This window comes from Prosopis cineraria, unplaced genomic scaffold (genome assembly GCF_029017545.1).
Source record: "Prosopis cineraria cultivar Desert tree isolate PC_DT_omini unplaced genomic scaffold, ASM2901754v1 PC6, whole genome shotgun sequence".
Lineage (NCBI taxonomy): Eukaryota > Viridiplantae > Streptophyta > Magnoliopsida > Fabales > Fabaceae > Prosopis > Prosopis cineraria.
The window spans coordinates 25,711,285-25,737,940 of NW_026555337.1; positions in this window are offsets into that span (position 1 = coordinate 25,711,285).

Genomic DNA, 26,656 nt, shown 5'->3' on the forward strand with positions numbered 1-26,656 from the left:
TAGGTGAATTTAAATATGCTAGGCTACAAGACTGAGCCTTTTATTTTTGCATCACAAGCTAGGAAAGTGTTTTATGTCATTGATCCTGTTTTATTGGGTTAGTCAATTGTGTTATTATCAAATAAAGAATGTAGAGAGGCCATCAATCCATTAGATATTACAATTGAGGATAAACTATTTAAAGGGTACTTGAATGTAATGTCATCAAAGATAGCACCTAACTATGTTAGAAGTGATCGCAAAGACAGTATTTGGATTTCAAAAGCGGGAAAAAGAATAAAAGACAAGATTGCAAAATTAAACCAAGATGCCAAGTTGAAAAAGGTTTAGAAGGCAACAAGGAAAAAAAAAAGACTAACTTAAATATGTGTTAGTTATTTATGCTATTCATGTGTCAACTAATTAATTTTGTTTATGACTTAGCTTGTGTGTTTTAGTTATCTATTTGTGTTTCAATCAATTAATTTTGTTTGTGACTTAGCTTGTATGCTTTAATTATTTATGCTATTTGTGTTTTAATCAATTAATTTTGTTTTTAACTTAGCTTGTATGCTTTATTTATTTATGCTATTTATGTTTCAATCAGTTAATTTTGTTTCTTACTTGTATGATAGGTAATGGCTTTGAAAAATAGCTCTAAAGAGATGGTAAAGTCACTTCTGTTACCATAACTCTTGTAAACCCTACTCTTACTATCACTACTCTAGTTGACATAGCTCTTACTGCCACTACTCCAGTTGACACTGAAACATCTCGAATTTCTAATAGTGCGTTAATGATTGAATAAGAATGAATTAGTGATTTAATGTGGGATTGGGGTTCTGAGTGGTGAAGTGTTATATTGACTCATTGAGATGTTATGTGAACAGATATGAGTAGAAAAACAGAGTCCCGAAGTAGAGCATGTGAGCATAGTAAGGATTTCCCTCATTATGCCACGTGTCGTGGCGGGGGATAGATACATCGCAGCATATGGAGTAGAAATTAGATTAATAGGGATGTGTTTGCTTGTGGAAATAAAAAGTGAGAGCATGAGAGAAGAGGTTTAGCATGGAGAAGAGTGGGAGAAGTGCCAGGGCAAGTATAATCAGGAGCAAGGATAGTGTTTCTGACTTGTTACTTATTAAGTAAGTCATATACAATCTTAACATCTAATTCTACCCTATTTTATCTTATTTTTAGCTAGTAAGAAATTGAATTCAAGATTTTTAAGAAGTTTATTTCTCACCCTCTAGTAATGGAAGAGGTTTTTTAGAACTAAACTAGTGCTTTATGACTGGTTTGAATCAAAAAAATAAAGCTTTGAAGCTATAGGCAAGATTTACCTTAATCTAGAGAGAGAATAGTGAGAGAAAATTGGCAAAAAGATGTTAAAGCTTGAGATGAAGGATAATTATTAGTAATATGTGTAATTGAGTGTGAAATGTATATTTAATAGCGATTAGGTGTGTTATTGTGATAATTGGAACTTTTTATCAATAGTGAAATTGACTCAAAATGCCAATTCTATATAGGTTCTAGTATGTGATGCATGAATTATGAGAAAGGAGCTTGAATAGGGTTGTTAGAATACGGGGAGAAGTGCCAGGGCAAGTATAATCAGGAGCAAGGATAGTGTTTCTGACTTGTTACTTATTAAGTAAGTCATATACAATCTTAACATCTAATTCTACCCTATTTTATCTTATTTTTAGCTAGTAAGAAATTGAATTCAAGATTTTTAAGAAGTTTATTTCTCACCCTCTAGTAATGGAAGAGGTTTTTTAGAACTAAACTAGTGCTTTATGACTGGTTTGAATCAAAAAAATAAAGCTTTGAAGCTATAGGCAAGATTTACCTTAATTTAGAGAGAGAATAGTGAGAGAAAATTGGCAAAAAGATGTTAAAGCTTGAGATGAAGGATAATTATTAGTAATATGTGTAATTGAGTGTGAAATGTATATTTAATAGCGATTAGGTGTGTTATTGTGATAATTGAAACTTTTTATCAATAGTGAAATTGACTCAAAATGCCAATTCTATATAGGTTCTAGTATATGATGCATGAATTATGAGAAAGGAGCTTGAATAGGGTTGTTAGAATACGGGTAACCCTTTCTAGTAAATAGAAGGGTTGAGGTAACTAGATAGCTTATTATGTTTATTAATTATTACAACTGTGTAAAAGTAAATACAAAATGAGAAATAGTTATTTATGAGTTTTTATGCATGATTTGCGTTGAAAATGGTTTTCGCATGAACATTGGTTTGTGAAATGGTACTTGAAAGTTTATCGATTTCAATTGAAATATATCTATATGATATGATGATATATGTTGTGGAAATGCAAAGAAAGTAATGGAAATTATGAAAGAGCATAATCATAGGGGGTGGGAGTTCACCCAGGATATGTAGGGATGTGTGTGTGTGGAGATATGTGAGTGAAAAATCTATATGGTTAGGCTGGCACTGTGGGACATGCAGTACAGCATTACATGAGTTGGTACCATAGGTAATCCAGTACAGCATATTGTGAGGCTATTACCATAGGACATCTAGGCAGTCTGGCAACTCCCTATTGATCGATAGGGTACGGTTAGGAGTCAACAAAACCTCTATAGGTGGGTTAGATTACCTTTAGCCTGGTGTTTCTACCATTGAAAGTATGCTCGAGTTGACAACTGGTTGATCCAGGAGAGCCTATGGTTTCATGTTAAGGAGCATTGGAGGTTTGATGGCTAGATGATCATGCTAATGTGTATTTGTGTGGAATTCCTTTGAAATAATGTTATGTTTTCATACTTATATATATACGTATGTGGGTGGTATCACCTTAGTTTTGATACTTTGGCATAGTTCTATTATAGTAATAGGCATTAAGTGAGCTATATTGCTTATTGAGATTTTTATCACACTCGTAGTTATTTATATTTTTTAGGTTCTGGCACTAGTGGTTTAAAGGGAAAGGATATAGGTTGAGTTAGTATCTCTCACTTAAGTCTTTGTAAGAATTGGTGTAATGAATTCGTTGCTAGTAGTTGTAAATATGTATAAATTGCCTCAAGACTAAAGCATGTGCATATTATGGTATTTGATGATTTTGAGCTCCCTAGCCCTTATATATCTATGAATGATGAAATGATTGGATGGGCTAGTAGAAGAATGTATATGTATGTGAATTTGAGATGTGTGAAGAATGTTTGAGATGATTTGGCCATGTATAAGATAAAGAAGTGAAATGGTGAGTTTAGCCCAAAGCATAAGATGGGAAGTTTACAGGCCAATTGTGTGTGTATAATATATTATGTATGTGTGTGGTCAATTAGGTATGTATTGTCCATTTGGATAAGGTCAAAGCTCAAAAAGTGGCTAATGACAATTGGTTTTGAATTGAGACACTTGAGTGGCAAGATTTTGGCAAAAAATGGTCAAAATGCACTTTGGTGTCTAATTTTTGATAGAAATATTGAATTGAGTTGAAATAATGTCATTAGTTAGATTTTAAAACAAGCTTTATGTGGATACTTGAACCATCCCAATCAGACATCATATGTGGAAATGGTGAGTATCTGAATTTTGTATCAGAAACTACCATTTGACAGCAAATTTAGGCGTGTGCGCGGCATGCAGGTATGACACAGCACAAAGTGAGTGATTGTAGCCTTTTTGCCACATGTTATGGCGCATGTGGCAGGAGTTGCGATACACAGTGCAAGAATTCACTTTTTTTCCTATTTTGCAAATGTTTTCCTGATCCTTGATACACATTGTACTATTGCTTTCACTGTGCATAACATTTTATGATTTCAGTGATTTATAAAATGATTTCTGGAAATCTTTTCTTAGGATCCTAAGGCTTTCAATATTTTCAAACTAAATAAATTTGAAGTGATTAGATTAATTATAGTGGAGCATATGGTAATGTCGGTAAAGGGCATTACATTATTAGCTGGTACTAGTTTCTCAAGTTTAGAGATTTGGTCTTTTTGCTTGTCTGTGCATTCAATATAGACTTTGGCAATTCATATATCATTCATTATACCTATTCTTTCCCTTTTGCTTAACCTTTATGTTCCTTTCATTCTTAGGCGGGGAGAAAATGAGAAGAAGAGGTACTCGAGCTACACGTAGCACTCGAGTGTCTAGGCATCTAGTTGAGGATGAACCTGTGCCTAAGGTTCAACCAGATGTGCCTCAACAAGCCAATAGAAGAGATGGCTAGTTAGAAGAGTTGAGAGATATGATAATCGATATGCAGCAAACTGTGAGAGATCATGATGTAAACAAAAGAGAGAGAAGCTCAAGAGAGGCCAATACCGAAAGAAGCTCATGGTAGACTTGAGCCACCTTAAGTTATGAGTAGTAGACAAACTGTAGGATTTGCTACAGATTTGTCTATTGACTGAGCTTGAAAGACATATATGAGGTTTAGTCCTCCTACATTTAATGGTAGTATGAGAGAAAGAGAAGCCAAGTAGTGGATGAAACGGCTCGAGACAATATTTGAGGTGGTAACTTGTACTTCAGAGCAGAAAGTGGCCTTAACCACGGTTCAGTTGGTTAAAGCAGCTAAGAGATGGTGGGATTCAGTGAGGCCATCTGGTGGCATGAGGTACTCTTAGGAAGAATACAAAAAGGTATTCTTTGATTACTACTTCCTAGCATCTTTTTGTACTGAGAAAGAGGAAGAATTCTACCCATTTAGGCAAGGGGACTTGGATGAAGAGGAATTCATAAAGCATGAGGTGGCAGTTGGTCCTCAGGAATCACCACCTTTATCTTTATTTTTTAAAAAAATATATTACATTTATTCTGCCTCCTTATTTATGCACGTGATATTTATCGTGTTTTCTCCTTCATTATAACTGGCTTCATCTATCACTTCCAAACCAACTCTCAGACGTACCCAGCTCATAGTTTGTAGTTCCTCTTAGCTTGCCATACATTTAAACCCTTAACTCATCCAAGCTACTCACTCAAGTTGTGGTTGCAGCTCGTGTTGTCTTAGCTTATTGAAGCTTTGAGCTTGTTAAAACTCTTCTTCCAACTCATCAACTCCGAGTAACTCTTGTCCCTACTAATATTTACTCTTGCTTTCTCTCGAAGGTCCCCACTATTATCACTTTCAAATATAATTCCCATAACTCTCTTAAAAAATTCCTCATTTTTGTGGTCCCTCATTTCAGCTCGTGTTCCTCATTTTCACTTCATGATCTTTAGCTCGTGCGTGGTCACAACATTATTGTTTCCTTAACATGGACAAATTGTGCTTCACAATGTTTCTTCAACTCCAAGTACATTTTGAATTTTTAGTATAATATTTTTTTATTTTAGGTTTATTATATGTTATGAGATTAAATTTAACATTAATTTTAGAAAATTATATTTTCCATCTTGAAATTTTTTTGATTTTTCCTTAATGATATATAAGGAAAAAATATTATTTGGTGAAAGGGGGAAATATAATTAATTAATTAATATTGATTTATTTTATAATTATGTTTACATTTGTTGATTTAATTACTATAAGTTATTAATTTTTTATTGGTTAGAATATGTTGGATTAATTATTTTAGTTATTTATAAGTGTTGAATAGAGGGTTTAATACCTGATAAACTTTTATTTTAAGCTGTTATGCTGCTGAAAGTTTTTAAAATATTGAATTAATATATAAATGTTGAATAGAGGGTGTGAGACCCAAAAAATTTTCATTTTTGACAGAATATATGAACAAATCAGACCTGACACTTTCCTCTAGTTGCTTAAATGAGAATAATCTTTTCCCACTTATTAGTTCTAGCATCAAAACTCCAAAACTATAAATATTTGTTTTTATTGACATGTGATTGTCTTTTAGATATTATGGAGCCACATATCCCCTGTACATGATTCACGAGCTCTAGTATCAAAACCATGCACACTGAAATTCAAGTAGATGTATTCTCTTTCAATGATAGTAAAAGCAAAAATGATGAGAAATAGCGATAAAATCAAATGATATTCTGTTTACTTTTCTGTCAAAATTTAAAAACATACAGAGTGCTAGCTATTGTAGTCGTATGGACAAAGGTTTGATCTCCCTCAAATAAGTGGCTAATGTCAAGGTCAGAAATCTTAGGCACCTATTTATGATCAAGCAAGATATTTCCAGGCTTTATGTCATGATGGGTGATGAAGTTTTAGGGGTTAATGTGAACGCTCATACCCCTTGCAATACCTATGATTATGTTGAAGGTTTGACTCCAATCAAGCTCTTGGTCTCTCCCATTAAGACCTACAAAGTGCATTACTTCTATTTCAAAAAATGACATGAGATTGATTACTATGTGAAGATGAGGTAGGTCAGCGCTTATGGAGTAAAAGGTTAAGACTCCTGTTGGGAATATACTCATAAACAAGTAAGAATTTTTTCTTATTAGCACAATAACTAAACAATTTCACCATATTAGGGTGCTTCAAGCTATTCAACAACTCTATCTCCTTTATCAGTTGTTCCTCATGTTGTTGTGATATATTTAATGGCATCTTCACTGCAATCTCTCTCCCATCATCCAACTTCCCCTGTTATATAGCATAAAAACTAAAAGGTTTAATTTAAGTCTTTTTTAAAATACAACATTTGTAAGATGTTTTTAAATTTTTAAAAAATGAAGTTTGGCATCACAAACAAATACAATAAATTTGGAAATTAATTTCCACCATTATGTGATGTTCCCACTAGCTTTTGTCTTTCTTCATTGACATTTTAAATCAACATGCACGCGCTTTAATTACTTTCTAAGTTGAGTTGAAAAATTGAAATTCCCATAAAAATTAGAAAATTACTTAAAAATCTTATCTTGTAGACAAGTCTAGATCTTCCTTGGCCGGGCTTATTTTGAGAGGCAAATCTATTGGTGTCTTTATGTAAGGTTTTATAGGAAAACCTCTAACAGTTATGGGCATCTATTTTTCCTTTAGAGCTTCATCCATTGGTCCTTCTGAAAAAAAACCCAATGATAGGATAGAAGACAAAGAATTCATTAGAGTCAAACTATCTTAAAACCAGAGAATAAATTTTTATAAAAAGAAGGAATTGTTATCTTGATTTGGAATGGTAAAAGAAAGTTAGGCTTGCCATGCCTATCTTGGGCAAGAACACTAATTGTATTACTATGGGAGCTAGTGTTCTTCTTTTATCTAATTAAATTTAAAGAACTACGTGCTATAAGGTGTAAAAAATAGGACTAGGACTAGTCATTAAACTAGTCCAAGCATTCAAGGATCATTGGTTCAACTGAGGTCACCCAGAGCCATCGATCACAATTAAAATAACTTAAATTAATTAAAATAGAAAAAATATTCATTTTTACCATGGAAAATGTAATATTTAAATAACAAACCATTAATTTTAGCATGAATAGTCCAACAATATTGAAAGAATAACTCAGCATAATGCAAATATTAAAACCACCAAGAGGCACATAATTCTCAACTAAGTAGTTCAAATACTCTTAAAAGAATTAAATATCTCAATCTAGATACTTTAATAATGAGATACTATATTCAATGAAGAACACAAAAAAGAAATAGAATTAATAAAGACATTAAAAAAATTCTCTAATTTATAAGGGCCATTACAAACAAAAGTAGCAACAAGCAATTTTTTATGAAAAACTTCCTATAATAACACCAATTACTAAATATGAAATATATAGAAAAAATCATTCTAAAAATTTCACTTAACTAAAGGGGTTCCTCATAGTATAGCTTGTCTTGGACACCGACTAGAAAATTCAGCTCATGCTTGTAATATCCTAAATGTTTAATCCAGTGTTCATGACTAATTACAAAACAAATTAGTAACTTAACGTGAGATTAGCATTTTAGGTAGCGAAGTATTATATTGACTCCTTGGGATGTTATATAAACAAATATGGGAGGAAGAATGAGGTCTCATGGCAAAATGTGTAAGTGCAGTGAGGATTTCCCTCACTATGCCACGTGTTGTGGTGGAGAGCATCGTGCTATGGCGCATGGTGTAGAATTTCAATTAATGAGAACATGGAGTAGCTCATGAAACAGAAGAAAGGGCAGAGTTAGAGGGGTCAGACATGGAGAAGGAACCATTCCCTGCTAGGGCAAGTGATTTCGGGAGAACGGATGGCATTTTTGACCTATTACCTCTTGAGTAAGTCTTGTATTGCTTTAACCTTTGATTCTACCCTATTTTCTCTTAGTTTTAACTATTGAAAAATTGAATTTGGAAGTTTTAAGGAGATGATTTCTTACATTATAGTAATTAAAAGATCCTCTAAGACTAAACTATTACTTTGTGACTGGTTTGTGTCAAAATGGTAAAGCTTCGAAGCTATAAGCATAATTTGCCCTAATTTAGAGAGAGAAAGTAATGAGAGAAAGTTTAATTGTGGGGAAGTTAACACATGATGTGAGTGGTAATTGGTCATAGTACGTTTCAATAAGTGTGAATTGTGGAAGTGATAACTATTAGTTGTTTAATTGTGATAACTGGCACTTTTGTCAATAGTAAGATTGACTTTGGTTTGCCAATTTTGTATAGCTTCTAGCATGTGATGTGTAAATAATGAAAAGGAGATTGAATAAGGCTGTTGGAAGACAAGTAACCCATTCTAGTAAACAAAACAACCATATAGTTTATTATGTTTATTAACTATTATAACTACATAGTAGAAAATATGAAATGGTAAATTTCTTGTTTTATGAATTTTATGTATGATTGACACTATAAATGGTTTTATTGATTTTGATTAATATATATATATATATATATATGTTTTGTATAAAAATGTATGATGTGGGAATGTGAAAGAAAGCATGATCATAAGGGGTAGGAGTTGACCCAAGATATCTTGGGATGTGTAGGTGTGGAGTTGTGATTAAAAAATCCATATGGTCAAGCTGGCACTATGAGACATCTGGTACAACATTATATGGGCTGTTACAATATATAATCTGGTATAGCATATCATGAGACTATTACCATGAAACATTCTAGTAGTTTGGCAACTCCTTAATGCCCATTAAGGTACAGTTAGAAGTCAACGATACCTCTATCACCAGTGTGTGAAATGAAGAAAACCATAGTTCGTAGGTGGGTTAGATTACATTTGACAGTTCTACCACCGAAAGTATACTCAGGTTGATCCAATAGGGCCTTTGGTTTCATGTCAGGGAGCTTTGGAGGATCATTGGATAGATGATCATGCTAATGTGTAAAAGTGTGTGAAGATGATTTATATGTAAAAGTGATGATTTAAGCTATGTTATGATACATATAACATTAAATGAACTATATTGGTTGCTAAGGTTTTTAACTCACTTGTGATTATTTATATTTTTTAAGTTCTGTAGTGGTGGTGCAAAGGCAAAAGATATAGGATGAGTTGATATCTCTCCCTAAAGTCTTTTTGTAAGAATTGGTGTAATGAATTTGAATATTATTAGTTATGAACTTATGTATAAGTGTATGTGCATAAGTTTGTGAATATTGTGTTTTATTAGATTTGGTTCCCTAGCCCTGTGTATATGTGTAGATAATGAAATGTTGTTGTAAGCTAGTGGATATGTTTGTGCGTGTATTATAAAGTTTGGCCTTGTATAGAAATGAATGTGAAGAAAATGTGCTTTTGCTCAACTGTGTGATATGGGCAATTTACAGGCCAAATATGTGTATGCATGTTATATTTTTGATATGATTGGTCAATCAGGTATGGATTGTCTTGTTGGACATAGTCAATGCCTTAAAAGTGGTTAATGACATATGGTTTCATTTGAACATGCTCAAGTAGTAAATGTTGACTTAAGATGGTTAAAATTCACTTGGGTGTCCAATTTTCAAATGAAATATCGAATTTAAATGAAGCCAGTGTTATTGGTTAGATTTTAAAAAAGATTTGTGTGGGTCCTTGAACCACCCTAATCGGACACCAGATGCGAAAATAGTGCATATCTGAAGTTTGCACTAGAAATTTCTATATGACAACGGAATCATTTGTGTGTGCCATGACGCATGTATCTACATATGGTGGCGTACAGCACAGAAGGTCATGCTGGGGTCTCTGTGCCACATGCTATAGCACATGTGGCAAATTTTATGGTGTATTATCCTAGTTTTGACTTGATTGAGTTAAATTGCACATCTTTTCTTGTGAATTTAGTGATGCTTCTGCTTTGTACTATTTTCCAACTTGAATATAATATTATTAAATAATTTTAGAAATGCCTTTCTTTAGGATCCCAAAACTTTCAAATTAAATGATTTAATTTTATTAGTAATATGAGTGGAGGGTTGTATAATAATATTTGTGAGGGCATTACATATAGTTGGTATCAGTTTCTCAAGTTTTAAGATCTAGCCCTTTGTCTTCTTTATTGCATTCATTTTCATCCGTTGCAACTTATATCTCTTGTTCATTACACCATTCTTTCCCTTTTGCTTACTTTTCTTTTCCTTTAAATCTTAAGAGGGGAGAAAATGAGAAGAAGCAGCACTCGAGCTTCGTATAGTACTTGAGTGTCAAGACATTCGATTCAAGATGAGCCTGTGCTTGAGGTTCAATAGGATGTGCTCCAACGAGCCGATAATACAAATGGCTTGTTAGAAGAGTTGAGAGATATGATGATTAATATTTAAAAATAGTGAGAGATCATGATGTATTATTGAGAGGCAGAGATTAGGCTGGTGAAAGAGATGCTTAGGATAGGCTAGTGTAAGAGAAGGCTCACAACAAACCTGAGCAGCCTCAAGTTTCAAGTTGTAGGAAAACTATGGGGGTTGTTACTAATCCGTCTATTGACCAAGCCTGAAAAACTTTTATGAGGTTTAGTCTACTTATATTTAATGGCAATATGAAAGAAGGAGAAGCCAAATAGTGGATTGAATGTCTTGAGACCATATTTAAGGTGTTGACCAATACTTCAGGACATAAGGTGACTTTGGCTATGGTTCAGTTGGTAGGAGGGGCTAAGAGATGGTGGGACTCGGTTAGACCATCTGGTGGTGTGAGGTATTCCTGGGAGGAATTCAAGAGGATATACTTTGATTACTACTTCATAACATCCTTTCCTATCAACAAAGAAGAGGCATTTTACTCGTTTAAGCAAGGGGACTTAGATGAAGAAGAGTTTATCAAGAGGTTCAATGACCTGTTAGCCTATTCCACATACCTACAGCACCACAATGACATGAAGTGGAAGGCAGAGCAGTTATTGGAGAAGATGCATCTAGAGTACCGGCAATAAATTCTCTATTTGACATTATTACTTATAAAGATATGTGTCATAAGTTGACAATGGTTGCTAGAAGAGGCAAGAAAGCCAAGGCTGAGAAGAAGAGAGATAGTATGGGGAGATTTACTCCTTCTTTAGGTCCACCAAGTGGCATTTTGAAGAAGTCCATTTATAGCTGGAGCAATTCTGGAGCTTCTAGGAAGAGGAACTTTACTAGAGGCTCTCAAACTCAGACTATTCAGAGAGGTTCAGTACAAAGGAGTACTAAGGTTAGAATTAGGCCTTCACAACCTTCAAGAGAAGCTTTAAATGCACCAGCTCCTACCTTTAGCACTGAAAGGTCACCTGAATGCAATATATGCGGTAGATTTCATGCGAGCAAGTTAGTCCTGCTTTAAGTATGGGAGGCCGAGCCATATTGCCAAATACTGTCTAGAGGGAGGAATTAAGGTGACAGAGCAGTAGTTAACTATTCTGGGATGAGTATTTGTTGTGACATAGGAAGAGGCCAGAGCGTATCCAAATCTAATTAAAGGTATAATTTCTATGTGTGGTAATAGAATAGAAGCATTGTTTGACTCTAGAGCTACACATTCTTTAATCTCAGGAGAATATGTAGATAAGCAGAAATTAGAGCTAAAAGAGTTACCTATGTTGATTAAGTCACAACGCCTTTAGGGTCCTTGAGTATTACTAGTAAAGCATGTTAGAAAGTTGAAATTTTATTTGAAGATCGGGTATTTATGATCGATCTGATTTGCATTCTCATGAAAGAGATTAATGTAATAGTTGGCATGTATTAGTTAGCAGCTAATAATGCTACGCTAGACTGTGCTAGAAAGTTAGTGTCTTTGCTAGTGTTGATGGCAAGAACTAGTTCTAATGAGTAGGCCAAATTCCTGTTAGTTGTGCAAGCCAAGAAATTGATTAGACAAGGGTGTTGTGCTTACATAGTGATTTATACAACAAGAAGTATGTTCGATAGGGGTATTAAGAAGAATGGAGTGGTAAACAAATTTCTTGAGGTATTTTCAAAAGAGATGTCTGGATTATCTCCGGAAAGGAAAGTTGAATTTTTAATAGATTTGGTTTGTAGAACTGAACCAATTTTTAAACCCCCATATCAAATGTCACCCTTAAAGTTGAAAGAATTAAAGAAGTAAATTGAAGATTTGCTTGACAAAGGTTTAATCAGATCGAGCATATCACCTTAAGGATCGCTAGTATTGTTTGTGAGAAAGAAGGATGGCAGTTTGCGACTGTGCATTGATTACTAGCCATTGAATAAAGTGACAGTAAAGAATAAGTACCCTTTGCCTAGAAGCGATGATTTGTTAGATCATTGGCTGGAGCCTCAGTCTTTTCCAAGATTGATTTAAGGTTAGGATATCATCAATTGAGAGTTTGTGTGAAGGATGTACCCAAGATGGCCTTTCATACGTGTTATGGGCATTACAAGTTCCTTATTATGTCATTTGATTTGACTAATGCAATTTCAATTTTCATGGATTACATGAACCGTATTTTCAAACCATATTTAGACTAAGTTATTGTGGTCTTCATCGATGACATTTTGGTATATTTAGAAGATGACGAATAACATGCCAAGCATCTCAGGATTTTCTTTTAGATTCTAAAAGAGAACAAGTTATATGCCAATCTCCATAAGTACGAGTTTTGGCTGAGAGAAGGCAGATTTCTAGGCTATGTGGTGTCAGCAGATGGGATTTCTATTGATCCTCATAAAGTTGATGTTATGTTGAAATAGGAGCGATCTAGCTTAGTTACAAAGATTAAAATTTTTCTAGGATTAGTTGGATATTAATGAAGGTTTATCTAATGTTTCTGTTAGATTTCTTCTTTGTTGATGAAGTTGGCCCGTAAAAATCAACCTTTTGTCTGGGATGATAAATGTGAGACTGTATTTTAAAGTTAAAGGAGAAATTGACTACTGTGCCTATATTGATAATTCCCAATCCAAAGCTACCTTATGAGGTATACACAGATGCTTCTCTAAGAGGTTTAGGTTGTGTGCTAATGCAAGACAGCTGAGTAATAGCTTATGCATCAAGACAGTTGAGGCCACATGAAGAAAATTATACAATTCATGATTTGGAACTTGCAACAGTGGCTTTTGCACTAAAAATTTGGCATCATTATCTATATAGTTCATTATTTAGCATGTTCAATGACCACAAGTATTTGATAAATTAGAAAGAGTTGAACATGAGATAAAGAAGGTGGATGGAATTGCTTAAGGATTATAACTTTGAGTTAAAATATCATCCATGAAAAGCTAATGTGGTAGCTGATGCACTGAGTAAGAAGATGCTACATATAGCTAGTTTGATAGTCTAAGGCATCGTTTAATGGAAATTTTTATCGATCCTCAACAAGATGCACCATTGAAAGCCATAGTTGGTACCTATACTATTGTGATTAGTAGTGATTTATGAAAAGTATTGAGAATGACGCAGCTGGAAGATTAGTATCTTCTTAGGATTCAAGAAGAAGTTGAATTGAATCTGTCCAGAGACTTCAGTTTTTATGACAATGGATTCATGGTATATCAGGATAGAATTTGTGTACCCAATGATGTCAACCTGAGAAAGGTGATTCTGAGTGAAGCACATGTAGTAAGTACATTATTCACTTGGGACCTACGAAAATGTACCAAGACGTGAAGCATCGTTGGTGGGGGCCATGAATGAAAAGAGATATGACAAAGTTTGTAGCAAGGAGTTTAACCTGTCAAAAGGTAAAGATCAAACATTAAAAGCTGGCTGGAACATTATAACCATTAGAGATACTAAGTAGAAATGAGATAGCATTTTCATGGATTTTATCTCCAAATTACACAGAACTCAATCAGAGCACAATGTTATCTAGGTGATTGTTGATCGATTGATAAAGTCATCTTACTTCTTAGCCATTAGGATTAGTGATTTTCTAGAGAAGTTAGTAGAGACCTATATCCCTAAAGTTGTGTGATTGCATGGAGTGCTAAAGGATATAATCTTTAATCAAGATCCAAGATTCATATCTAAATTTAAGGAGCATACAGAAGGCTATAGGCACTACTTTGAAGTTTAGTATTGCTTACCATCCTTAAACCAACGGCAGACTGACCAAACTATTCAAACTTTAGAGGATATGCTATGATCATGTATGTTGGAGCTACGTGATAGCTATAACCACCATCTACCATTAGCTGAGTTTGTCTGTAATAATAGTTACCATTCCAGCATTCAAATGGGACCATGTGAAGCTTTATATAGAAGGAAATGTATATCGCCATTATGTTAGACTGAGCTGAGTGAAAGAAGAATTATGGGTATTGACATTGTAGATCAGACTACACAAAAGATTGAGTTAATATGGGAAAAACTATTCATAGCTCAAAACAGACAAAAGAGTTATACCAATTGATGAAAGAAACTGTTAGAGTTTCTAATAGGAATCATGTGTTTTTGAAAGTTACGCTCGTAATGGGAATCGGGAGATTGATTAGAGACAAGAGATTGACTCCAAGATTCATGAAGAAAATCAGGCCAGTTACCTATCAGATTACCTTACCTTTCACATGTCTCAACTCAAAGAGTACCAATCGGATCCTTCTCATATGATTGAGACTGGAGAGGTAGAGTTGTGAGAGAATATAACCTATCAAGTAAAACTAAAACGAATACTAGATGTGAAGGATAAGAAGTTAAGAAACAATATTATTCGACTGGTGAAAGTATTTTAGAAGGGTATGACTCATGGTGATGCGATCTGGGAGATAGAAGCTAAAATGAGGTAGCAGTACCCATAATTATTCCCTTAGGTATGTATGTGAGTGTAGTTATTTCAATTTTAGGGAGAAAATTCTTAAAAGGAGTGGAGAACTATAATATCCTAAATTTCCAATCCTACATTAATGACTAATTACAGAATGAATTAGTAACTTAACGTGAGATTAGTATTCTGGGTAGTGAAGTATTATATTAAATCCTTGAGATGTTATATGAATAGATATAAGGGGAAGAATGAGGTCTCATCGCAGAGCGTGTGTGTGCAGTAAGGATTTCCCTTACTATGCCACATGTCGTGGCAAAGAACGGATGTGCTGTGGTGCATGGTGTAGAATTTTGAATAATTAGAATGTAGAGCAACTCATGAAACAAAAGGAGAGGTAGAGTTAGAGGGTTAGACATTGAAAAGGAACCATTCTCCCCTAGGGCAAGTGATTCCAGGAGAAATGACAACTTTTCTAACCTATTACTTATTGGGTAAGTCTCGTAATGCTTTAACCTCTGATTTTACCTTATTTTCTCTTAGTTTTAACTACTAAAAAATTGAATTTGGAATCCTCTGAGATTCAACTAGTACTTTGTGACTGGTTTGAGTCAGAATGGTAAAGCTTTAAAGCTATAGGCATAATTTGCCCTAATATAAAGAGAGTGGTGAGAGAAAGTTTAATTGTGAGGAAGTTAACACATGAAATGAGCAGTAATCGGTCATAGTACATGTCAACAAGTGTGAATTATAGAAGTGATAGTGATTAGATGTTTAATTGTGGTAATTGGCACTTTTATCAATATAAGATTGACTTTGGTTTGCCAATTTTATGTACTTTCTAGCATGTGATGCATAAATAATCAAAAGGATCTTAAATAAGGTTGTTGGAAGACGGGTAACTCGTTCTAATAAATAGAAGGGTTAAGATAATCATATAGTTTACTGTGTTTATTAACTATTATAATGGTGTAGCAGTAAATATGAAATGGTAAATTTGTTGTTTTATAAGTTTTATGTATGATTTGACACTGTAAATGGCCTTATTAGTTTTGATTGATATGTGTGTGTGTGTTTTATATAAAAATTTATGATGTGGAAATGTGAAAGAAAGCATAATCATAGTAAGTAGGAGTTCACCAGGATATGTGGGGATGTGTGGGTGTGGAGTTGTGATTGAAAAGTCCATATGGTCAGGTTAGCACCATGGGACATCTGGTATAGCATTATATGGGCTGTTACTATAGGTAATTTGGTACAGCATATTATGGGACTGTTACCATGGAACATTTTAGTAGTTTGGCAAGTCCCTAGTACACATTAGGGTGTGGTTAGGAGTCAATGATGCCTCTATCACAAGTGTGTGAAATGAGGGAAACCATACTTCATAGGTAGGTTAGATTACATTTGGCCAGGTATTTCTACAACCAAAAGTATGCTTGAGTTAATAAGTGATTGATCTAATAGAGCCTCTAACTTTATGTCGGGGAGCTTTGGAAGATCATTGGATAGATGATCATGCTAATGTGAAGAAGTGTGTGAAAATGATTTATATGTGAAAGTGATGATTAAAGCTATGTTATGATACATATATGTACTATACTTTGGTTTTTATTACTTTGACAAGGTTGTTTGTGTTAATAGACATTAAATGAACTATATTGTTACTGAGATTTTTATCTCACCTGTGGTTATTTATATTTTTTAGGTTTTATAGTGGTGGTGCAAAGGGAAAAGATATAGATTGAGTTGATATCTCTCGCTAAAGCCTTTTTGTAAGAATTGGTGTAATAAATTTGAATATTATTAATTATGAACTTGTGTATAAGTTGCCATAAGAATTAAGTGCACATGCATAAGGTTGTGAATATTGTGTTTTAGTGGATTTGGTTCCTTAACCCTGTGTATATGTGTAGATGATGAAATGTTGTTATGGGCTAGTAGATATGTTTGTGGATATATTTACGTGTGTATTGTGAAGTTTGGCCTTGTATAGAAATGAATGTGAAGAAAATGTACTTTTGCCATAATGTATGATATAGGCAATTTACAGGCTAAATATGTGTATATGTGTTATATTGTTGATATGATTTGTCAATCAGGTATGGATTGTCCTTTTAGACGTGGGTAATGCCTTAAAAGTGGCTAATGGCATATGGTTTCATTTGGAGATGCTCAAATGACAAATTTTGACTTAAGATGGTCAAAATGTACTTGGGCGTCCAATTTTCAAATAAAATATTGGATTTAAGTGAAACTAGTGTCATTTGTTAGATTTTAAAACAAGTTTCATGTGGGTGCTTGAACCAGTCCAAGCATGTGGCACAAGCCGTAGAACACTGTCCTAGTTTGAACTTGATTGGGTTAAACTGCACATGTTTTCTTGTAGATTTGGAGATGCTTCCACTGTGTACTATTTTTCAACTTGAATATATTATTAAATGATTTTGAAAATGTCTTTCTTTGGGATCCCAAAACTTTCAAATTAAATGATTTGATTTCATTAGTAATCTAAGTGGAAGGTTGTATGATAATGTCAGTGAGAGCATTACAATGACTAGCCTTGCCCATGTAAAAACTATCTAGGCTAACATGTACAGGTTAAAATGGGATGAGCTAGCTAATCCATTTTTTGTAGTGTAGTACAAAATCAATAATAAACAAATATTATACTTTCACAGTTGCAATTTGAATATAAATCACACACAATACCAATAATAAATACTGATAACAAACTATTAAAAAGTTTAAACTTCACCTAAATATAAACCCATATCTACAATGATCCATAAAGTAATACATATCAAGTGCTTAATAGTAAGGATAAAAAGTTCTTTCAAAACTAGTGTCTTATAATAAGAACAGAGGAAGTATTGGGACAAAGGAAGGAGTGAAAGGACACACCTAAAAAGATCATTCACAATTGCTTTGGTGAACAGTCTCGATAGGGTCTATCCTCATTGCACATGGAGAAGAAGAGGAGGTTCAGCAGCTTCAGTCTTCAGACTAGATTCCTTTGGTCTTTTGGAACTGGAAGAACTTTGTTTTTCCTTTAGTATAAGAATTGATAGGAGAGACCATGTTGAATTATAATGAAGATGGTCTTTTTAGGTTGACTTGGTAAAAACTACATGATCAAGTCAACTTTGTCAGCTGTTTTTTTTGGTCCCAAAAGTCAACTTTGATAACTGATCTATCTTGCAATTTAAATTAGGTCAAAAGCTCTTTGCAATGTCCATAGTGATCAATGTTTAATTGCAATGATATAATCACTTATGTGTATTTCATGCAATTACGTTAATTAAATACATTGATTAGATTTCTTGAATTCAATTTTATTGATGAAAAATATATATTTTGAAGTTATAAATGTTGAAAAGTCATGCACTAAATTCTTGCAAGATTTTCTACAAAATAAAGCTAAGCCCAACAGAATAATATTCAGGATAAATTTGACTACTGCTTCATTGCCAAAGTGGAACTAGTATGTATACATAATGACAAACACTAATATAACAAAATTGGTGTCTAATATTAAATGACTCTCAATATCAAAATATTAAAATATTTACTACATATCAAAATAGAGTGAAAACACACCTCACAAACTTTATTCTTTGATGCACTAGTGTCATTTACAACATGTAAATGTTTGATAATAGAAAGGGGTGCATGCCTTAATCTATGATGCCAAAATATTTCATTGTTAGAAGTATTAGTCAGACTACTATTCTTTGTAATGTTTACATCATGTTGGTGATTATCTAAAGATAAAATGTATATCCCATCAATAATTCTACTAATCACTTTCATCCTACAACCCTACAGGTCTTGTATGAGATAAAAATTAGGAAAGAAAGCGGCCATGCAATGTTGCTCTTTAGAGGTATAGAAATCAAGTTAAAACAAAGATGAGGAGCATAAAGAACATCTCTAAAAATAAGACCTTTAACAAGTTTAACATCTCCTATGTGAGTGATAGGAACATGTTGACCATCAGGAATTCTAATGTTCTTAATAGGTCAATTGTTTTCCTTATAATTGTCTAAATATCTCAAATCACTAAACATATGAGTAGTAGCTCCTGAATCTAAGATCCAATGAGCTTTAGAAATATGAATAAAATTAATGAAACCTATGCCAGTCAAGGCACGAACTGTAGGTTTTGTATCCTTTTTAAGAAGTTTCAAAATTTATTAATATTGCTCCTGTGTGAATGTGGGTACAACATTACTTCCAGCCTCATCTGGCATTGGTGAAGAATCATTCCTAATCTAATTGGCATGTTGTTTTAGAGGCTTCTTACTTTTTCCCTTCTAATTTAGGGGACATCCCACTATCTTGAAACAATTGTCCTTCACATGGCCCTTCTTGTTGCAACGAGTGAATTCCAGATTGGGATTGCCCCTTCCTCAGCCTCTTCCATGACCTTGCCCCCAGCCTTCTCCTTTGCCCAATGCCATTGCATTCCCTTCAAGACGAGATGATTTATGTCCCATTATTATGAATCTCTAGGCTTCATCTTCAGCTATCATGTTATAGGCTTGTTTTACCATGGGTAGGGGACTTATTAAGAGTATTTGGCTTCTGGTAGGTCCATAAGATTCATTGACCCAAGAAGAAATTGAAGCAATTTTTTTGTTGAATTAAATCAGTGTACACTTTGGATGTGTCACATTACAAGATAGAATCACAACCTGTACAGCTTGCTCTTCCTATAATTCCTTTAATTTTAGGTAATAACTTGACACAGACAGTAAATCTTGGGTCAAGAAACTTATCTCATAATGTAACGCGAAAATTCGTGAACTCATTGCCTTATCGAATCTCTCTTTTAAATCATTCCATACCTACTAGGCACTATGAGAAAAGGTCATTCCATAGGATAACTCCTTTGAAACCAAACTAAGTAGCCATGATAGAACTACTACATTACATCTCTCCCATTGCCTATAGAGAGCCGGACTTTGTGACTCCTTAGTGCATGATCTATTAACAAATCTTAGTTTATGCTTACCGAGAAGTGCGATATGTATAGCATGACTCCATATGTTATACTTTTCACTTCTAGTCAATAGATGTGGTATAAGGGCTATTGCTTGGGTATCGAATGGGTGGAGATATAGTGGGTGAGTGAAGTCAATCATTATCGCTGGTGAGTTTGTAGCCTTCTTATCGTTTTCTATCGGCTATAACATTCTTGCATGGATAGGGAGGAGTCTTCTTGGACTAGGGTTCACTATTACAAGAAGAAGCCATCGATTTTCTTAAAAGCCATTTGAGAGAGGTGCTTTGGTTTAGTAATTGAGATCTAAATTCTTTATTAGACTAACTCCTAAAAATACATCGTTTTGTGCTTCTTGAGATGAGATCTGAAATTTTCATCAAATGAAATCTTGAAAATGCACGGTCTTGTGCTTGTTCATATGCTTGATTCTTGATTTTCAAGCCTTGTTTATGTGAGCAGCCTTCACTAGTGCAAAAAGCATATTTTGCAACAGTTGAAAACCACCTTTCACGACACAAGAAGCGGTGTAGTAGAAACGGGTGTAGTTGTAAGTTTACAGCTTTCGCGATGGTTAAATGGAGTAATGTGGAGAAAAATATAAACTTTTCATGACAGTTATAATAACAACTGTCGCGAAATGATGTATGAGAAGGGACAAATCAATGGACCTTTTCGCGACAGTTGTCACATAACTGTCGCAAAAAGTGTGGCTTTTCGCGATACTTGTTACCACAACTGTGGCGAAAAGTGTTATTTTTCACGACAGTTTAATACACAACTGTTGCGAAAAGTAACATTTTACCACAGTTTTACATACAACTGTCGTGGTATGTGTCTTTTTTAAAAAAAAATGCATATTTTGTATGCTTTAAATCCCTTACTTACAAAAGCCTGCATTTAAACATAAACAATATTCCAGAGACAATTTCAAACATATCCATTAAAATTTCTACATATCCATTAAAATTTCTACATATCCAATTCAATCATCTATCCAATTATCTACTCTAACTTATCAATTCTAAAAAGTAAGTAGACCACATATTCCGTATATGCCTCAGCTCTTGTCTGGAAAATGGCTTTAAACTATTATAATGCTGCATATCAATAAAAATATGTGCATGCATATTAATTCAAGTATAGGTAAAGCGTAAAATATAAATTACTTTTAACAAATTATTACCTTATCAAATGAGTGGGTAATGCCTTGAGTGATGATTTCGTACATGAAAATCATCATATAATAACCATACTCGACACTTCCTGGTTGTTGAGCACACTGTAAAAAAAATTAAAATCAATTTAATTCATCAAATCAATATTATAATCTTTATTCTAATTTGAAACAGAATTTAAAATACTTACTTGTATGCGCACCCACTTGATTTCATTTTTTTTTCTTGTCAACTATATCCCCCATCCTCCAATAACAATGTAAAGATCTATTTTTCAAATATAAACACTTAGAATATATTAAAAAGATGCTAATAATATCACAAAATAATTATTTAAAAAACTTACGATTCAAACAACGACTTCATATTGTCGATTACTTCCCATTGTAATGAACAAAACCAATATATAGTATTTTCACAGGGATAGATAATAGGAAGCATCCAATGATTGCTACAAAATATTAGTTTATATTAATATCACATAATTATGCAAATATTTTATAAATAGAGAGATGAATAGGATGTTTGATACCTTTCAACAATTGGTGCAAAAAAACACCTCTTCTTTAGCTTATTCATCGTACTTCCAATATAAGATGCTTTTTGATTCAATTTTCCAACTGATGTTAAGAGTGGGGATAAGAATCCATAATAACGAATGACATCAGTTGGATGCACATTTTGTGGAGGAACCTTTAATAATAACAAAAATATTAACAATAAACAAAAGTAAGAAATATTAAATTAGAAATAAAAGTAAACACTTACATGATAAAAACTTGTATTATTGATACGTCCAACCACTCCATAATAACGAGAGCATTAATATCATTTCTGGCGACTTGAAAGGTAATATCCTTCCCAACAATGTCTTCACTTACTTGTATTTCATAAGTAAATTCATTCATATCAACAATCATGGAAGCTAACTATTTCAAGTCATCTCGAATCGGTTGGGGATTGAAACCCAGTGATTCTTTTGATTGTTGAAGTTCCTAATTAATATATAATCAAAATGAGAAATATCTACCATATTAATTAAGAAATATTAAAAATTATAAAGTTTTCATACCTCTTCAGTAACTTGTTGAACAAGCCTTCTCAACCAAATAATAAAAGTTTGTTGAGCTTGTCCTACTGTTTGCACCTTCTCAGTAGGAAATAACACAAGAGCATTAGCATCCACAACTACTTCAACAATTATCTTTACTTGATTATCTTGTAACTGCTGGTGGTGGACTATAGTTGAATAGTTATACAATTTTCCATATGCAACTATACGTTTTACAGGATCTTCCAAATAAATTATGCACGGCAATCCTTGATCTGAAAAGTTAGGATCATACTCTGGTTATGGAACACCACTAAATTTTTGTGCTAGTTGAGATTGCATATGCATGGAACTGATCATTGATTGCATTTCCATTATCAAACTTGATTTGCATTCCGCTATCATCTTTTCTACTTGGTGTATTGGCACACTATTAGAGGGTGGTGGTCTAAAATATTATCTTATACCCACACCTTTTAGAACTCCCCTAACACGGCCAGGATGCTCTTCACTCCCTAAGGCTGTGGTCAGTATATCCTTCCTGCCAGTAGATGTAAAGGTACCCTGAGAGGCTGCTTCTGTAAGAGAATCCTAAAATATGCAAGCAAGCAATGCAATTAGTATATTTAAATCTTATAATCTAGATGTTAACTATTAAAATACTTACAATCTTCGCAACCACTTCTCTAGCTTTACTAGAAATAAAGTCTCCCTTTTTATTCATTCGCCCTATCTTCCATGCTTCAGCACGACTAATAAGAGATGGAGGGGAAATATCTCTAATATTATCAACCCCTGCTGCTTGTTTTTTAGCTTCCCATTTCTCCTGAAGCATTATATCATAAACATGTTTATATCCTCCTCGAGACATGGTATGATTGTATGGGTTTTTCTTGTGACGCTCTTGACCCTTTTTACTTTTTTCCTATTAAAAAACACAATAAGAAATATTTATTAATAATAAAAATTTAATAAGAACAATTGAATATTTATTTTTCTTTAACTTACCAAAAATTTAGGATTATATCTACTTTCAACAAATTTTATCCATATCTCATAATCAATGAAAGGATACTTATCCCATAGTTGTTGTTTGTTGGTATCATAGTCACTACCATCTTCACTTTCACTGTCAACCTTGGGAAACACGTAATCTCTTGTAAGTTTGGATTTGAAATCCCTCCATCGACTTGCAGCATATGAAAGCCACTTGTGCTTGAAAGTGTCAGGTATGTCATAAGTAATCTGCAAAATAACAAATGCCTACAATGAATTTAGTAATAACAAATAATTCGATATAATAAAAAATAATAATTTTAAAAAGCAAAGATGAATTTATTAACAATTAGAAATGTACCTGTATAGTGTCCCAAACTTCATCTCTTTCACTTTCTTTTACATTATCCCATTCATCCTCTAGGATGCTAATCTTTTGACGCGCTACAAGTCCAACGTAACTTTTAAAAAGATTTCCTTCTTTCCTATCAGTTGGCTCACCTGTCTCATCAAAATCAAGGTAAATTTTCCCATCAATTTGGGCCAACTTAGTAAGTCGTATGGTTCCTCTTCTACTTTTTTTGGGCTTGTCTTTGTTAGTGCAAGTGCTTGATACATTCTCCATATTTCTCCTAAAACAAACAAGATAATAAAGTTAGTATAATATATTAAATTTAATTAAACTATTTAAAAATAAAAGCATAAACCTTTATAATGCTATTTTAATACTATAATATAAATTACCATTATAATTGTATTTTAATTTTCCCATAAACCTTCATCATGATCAGTTCTCACATCATATACATTATTTTCTTCATCTTCAACATCTAACACAGGCTGCACTGGCATAAAAGGTGGGATCTCATCAATATCAAAACTTGATTCATCATTATCATAATGAGTAAGGAGACTTTTTCCCCATAGAACTATAGACAATCTTTTATCTGCTGGATCAATGACATAAAAAACTTGTCTTGCATGAGTAGCCATAATAAAAGGTTCATCCTTATGACTGGCCTTATTAAGATCAACCAAAGTAAAACCCAGCTTGTCTGTTTGAACATATTTTCTATCAACCCACTTGCACTTGAAAATGGGAACCTTAAATTTGAAGTAATCAACTTCCCATATTTCATCAATGACTCCAAAGTATGACCTGGATGCTAGTGTTGGATTTTTATCTTTCAAACTAGAAAAATATGTTGCTTCAGCTATTATCGTCACCCCACTATTTTGCATGGTGCTATTGTCATCTTGATCTTTTGTATAGAATGAATATCCATTAATATCGTATCCACTCCAAGTTTTGACATTAAAATTAGGACCATTAGCTAACCATCTTAATGTATCAGAAACATTGGACTTTCCACGATCTTCCTTTACCTTTGCCTTAAACCAGAGTGGGAAACATTTGTTGTGCTTATTTAGCAACCATTTTTCGGTCTTTTTAGGATTCTGGACCTTTAATTCCTCTTGATGTGCGATTAAATAATCCTGAACTTTACTGGTGTTGTTTAAGATGTACAAATGTGCTTGTTGCACTTCCTCACGTGTCATAGGCTTTACTTTCATCCTTCGTGTCCCTTGTCCTTTAATTCTTATACCCTCATGGCGAGTTTCTAGAACTCCAACAGATTTTACTTCTGATAAATAATTGGTACAAAACTAAACAACCTCCTCAGTAACATATCTTTCAACAATAGAGGCCTCTGGACAATAGGGATTCTTCACATACCCTTTAAGAATTTTCATGTACCACTCAAACGAATACATCCAACGCAAATAGATGGGGCCGCACAACTTTATTTCTCTCACCAAATGTACGATTAAGTGTACCATTATGTCAAAAAATCATGGAACAAAATACATTTCAAGTTGACATAAGGCAATAACAATATCATTTTGCAAGTCATCTAATTTCTTTGGATCAATGACTTTGCTGCGAATTGCATTGAAGAAGACACATAATCTAATAATTGACTTTCTTACCTTTTCCTCTAGTATATCTCGAATTGCTACTGGTAGCAATTGTTGCATTAGTACATGGCAATCGTGAGACTTCAAACCAACTAATTTCAAATCTTTCATGGACACAAGTTTCTTGACGTTTGAAGAATATCCTTATGGCACTTTAATACCATGTAGACACTCATAAAAACTTTTTTTCTCTCTTTTAGACAAATTATGCGGGGTTGGACTCATGCAAGTCCTCTTTCCTTCTACTCTTGGACCCAAGTTTGTTTGTATTCCTAAGTCAAGCAAGTCCATTCTTGCTTTAACTCCATCCTTGGTCTTTCCCTTTATGTCTAACAATGTTCCAATTAGACTATCACAAACATTTTTTTCTACATGCATCACATCAAGATTGTGTCTCATCTCAAGGCTACTCTAATAGGGGAGATCAAAGAAGATAGACCTCTTCTTCTGTGAATTATTTTGAGATTGTTTTTTCTGGATCTTACCAAATTGCATATTAATATCTTTCACTCATTGATACACCAAGCTTGCAGTTAATGGCTTTGGAGGTTCATTATACTCTTGAGAGCCATTGAATTTCTTCTTCTGTCTGCGATAAGGGTGGTCTCCTCTCAGGAATCTTCGATGACCAAGATAGATTGTCTTCTTCCCATGTTTTAGTTGTTGATGGGATATGTTCTCTTCACAAATAAGGCATGCTTTATGCCCCTTAACACTGTATCCAGACAGATTTCCATATGCAGGAAAATCATTTATCGTATAAAAAATCATAGCTCGTAATTTGAAAGACTCATTCTTGTATGAATCTAACACATCCACACCTACCTCTCACATCATCTTCAAATATTCAATCAATAGAGCCAAGTAAATATCTATGTCATTTCCTAGTTGTTTAGGGCCTGAAATCATTAACGACAGCATGATATATTTGCATTTTATGCACAACTAAGGAAGGAGATTATAAATCACTAATAGAACAGGCCATGAGCTATGTTGACTACTAAGATTGCCATAAGGATTCATCCCATCTGTACAAAGTCCAAGCCTAAGATTTCTAGGCTCATTACCAATTTTAGGAAATAATCGATCAATTTCTTTCCATTGTAGCGAATCTGCCAGATGCTGAAGCATGCCATCAATTTTTCTCTCATCCGTATGCCATCTCAAGTTCTTTGCCTCATTTTCATTAGAGAATAACCTTTTAAATCTCGGTATTATTGGAAGATACCACAACACCTTTGCTGGAGGCCTCTTGGTAATCAAATCATCATCACTACCATTCATCTCTTTTACTTTGTAGCGTGATGCCCCACAGACTGGACACACATCCAACCCTTCAAAATTATTTCTATATAATATGTAGTCATTGGGGCAAGCATGTATCTTTTGATCCCCCAACCCCATTGGACATAATATTTTTTTTTTGCCTCATAGTAACT